This window comes from Nicotiana sylvestris, chromosome 11, assembly GCF_000393655.2.
Source record: "Nicotiana sylvestris chromosome 11, ASM39365v2, whole genome shotgun sequence".
Classification (NCBI taxonomy): domain Eukaryota; kingdom Viridiplantae; phylum Streptophyta; class Magnoliopsida; order Solanales; family Solanaceae; genus Nicotiana; species Nicotiana sylvestris.
The window spans coordinates 82,188,186-82,190,758 of record NC_091067.1 but is presented as its reverse complement, the minus strand read 5'-3'; positions in this window follow the sequence as shown (position 1 = coordinate 82,190,758).

Sequence of the window (2,573 nt, the reverse complement as noted above, 5' to 3'; positions counted from 1 at the left end):
ACTTTTTCCTGAGTAAGAAATCAGATATAGAAGCTAATGATGTTAACATCACACACAATGTTGAGGAACTCACATATTTGCCTCAACATGAAGACTCGATCAATGACACCCGTAACGAAGGGGATGAAACAACCCCGGTTCAAGAAGGGTAGTACCCCCCGACATGTACGGGATCCAACTCCAAGTGATGCGGAGGAGGAACATGTCATGGAAATAGTGAAAATCTTAATAAAGCAGTAGAAAGCAATCATGAGTCACCTCTCAAGGCAGGACCAGGTATGATGGAGTTGAAACAAGCGTTGTTAGGTGCTTCCAATAATGCAAATGGAAGGGCCCCGGTTCCTCCCAGTGTTCTTACAAATCAAACGGCTCAAAGAGTCGATAATAACACCCCAAGGGTGAAGTTGGTTTCAATGAACCCGGGGGGCCGATAGCGGATTCGGAAACAATAACAGGAATGGTCCCTTCAATACAAAGCTCATGAGGTTTATGAGCGAAATGAATGAACGAATCGACCAAAATGCAAAGGAGTTTCACGCCTAGATGAATCAGATTCTAGGCGCACCACTAATTCTAAAAAGCATAGATTCGAAAAAAATACACACAATTGTCGTTTAAACCGAGCACAACACTAGAGTTAATTTTAAAGAGGTTCAAGATGCCGGACATACCAAGATACGATGGGACTTCGGATCTGCAGGAGCACATCACAACCTATACCACGGTTGTGAAAGATAACGATTTGGCTCAGCATGAGATCGAGTCGGTCTTGCTGAAAAAGTTTAGTGAAATCCTCACAAAGGGGGATTTGACATGTTATTCTCTCTTACCCGAGCATTCAATTGACTCTTTTGAGATGCTTGCAAATTTATTCATTAAAGCTCATGCCAGGGGAAAGAAAGGTCCAAGCCAGGAAGCAGAAATATTTAGGATTGTGCAAGGTGAGTCTGAATTGCTGTGAGAATACATTATCTAGTTCCAAAAAGAGAGGATATTGTTACTCCTTGTACTAGATGAGTGGGCAGCAGAGGTGTTCATAAAGGGTTTGAATCCACGGAGATTCGACGCCTCCCAAAAGTTGAAGGAAAGTGTGCTCGAATTCCAAGCAACCACATCGGCGGATGTCCATAACCGTTAAGAGTCGAAAATAAGAATAGAAGATGATCAGCTTGAGTTCCCGACAACAACCAAGGGAAGTGACCAAGACAAGAACCAGGACAAGTTTAAAAGCGAATTCAATGCGGATCAACATTCTTCTAAAGGTCTTTTCTTGACTTATGAAAGAACAAAAGGATGCAACAACAAAGGGTTTCGATCATCGGATAGGCTTGTTCCCAATACAAGAATCGATCGTGGCTGGAATAGTAGGTCATTACAAGAAAAAGAGGTACCAGGGGCCCAGGACTCCATATATCCCAAGTTATCGGATTACGGCTTTAACATCAGCTTAGTGGAGTTAGTATCACTGATAAGTAATATCAAAGAAGCACGATTCCTAAAGCCAATCAGATCCTATCGCAACCGGATATCATAGGACTCACGACCATTAAATTGGGGACTACTGGCATTTATGTGAAGAGTTGTCGACATTATTGAAGAATGGTCATCTTAGTGAATTTTTAAGTGATTGAGCCAAGAATAACTACAGCCGAAGCCGAGACAATGTAGAGCCTTCGAAGTCAGCAGAAGACTCCCTTCAGTTGAATATCAACATGATTTTTGGAGGGAATGAAATCAACGTTGTAACTTTATCGATGGGCAAGAAAACAAAGATATTAGTAACCCACAACAAGAGACTCCGGGAAGTTGCAGAACATGATATCACCTTCACAAACGAAGATGTTGACAACCTTCTTCTGCTACATAATAATGCTCTGGTAATCTCTCTTAATGTTTTAGATTTCAATATTAAGCGTGTTTTCGTTGACCCACCCAGGAAGCTCATCCAACATCATTCAATGGAGAGTGCTGAAGCAAGCAAATCTGACCAAAAGCATCACTCCAGCAACAAAAAACTTAGTTGGATTTAACTTGACAAGTGTGACAACCCGATGAGAGATCCTGCTGCCCACGAATGCCGAAGGAGTAACCAATACCACCTTATTCGAAGTAGTAGATGGCGACGTGGGCTAGAATTTCGAGATGAAGTTTGTGCCATTAACGTATCATTAGTTGTTAAAATTTCCAACCTCAGAAGGAATCAAGCACATAAGAGAAGATCAACTGGCGGCAAGGAGATGAAAGCAATAACTATTTTCAGCAACAAGGGAAAGGAGCCCACAAAATAGCAACCACAGGAACTGATGCCTTCTCTCTTTCCAAATGAAGATGCTAAAACCGAGGAGTCAATTGAATCATATCAAGTTCCAAGATATTTTCAGGTACTGGAGGAGGTGGATGCGAACAATTCAATCGCAGAGGAACTCGAGCTAGTGGCCTTATTCGAAAAGTTCTTGGAGAGGAAGTTCCATCTGGGGATAGGACTAAACCCCGAGCTTAGGTTAGGGTTTATAATTTTTCTTAAAGCTAACATTGAATATTTTGCATGGTCGCACTGGGATATTTCAGGTATC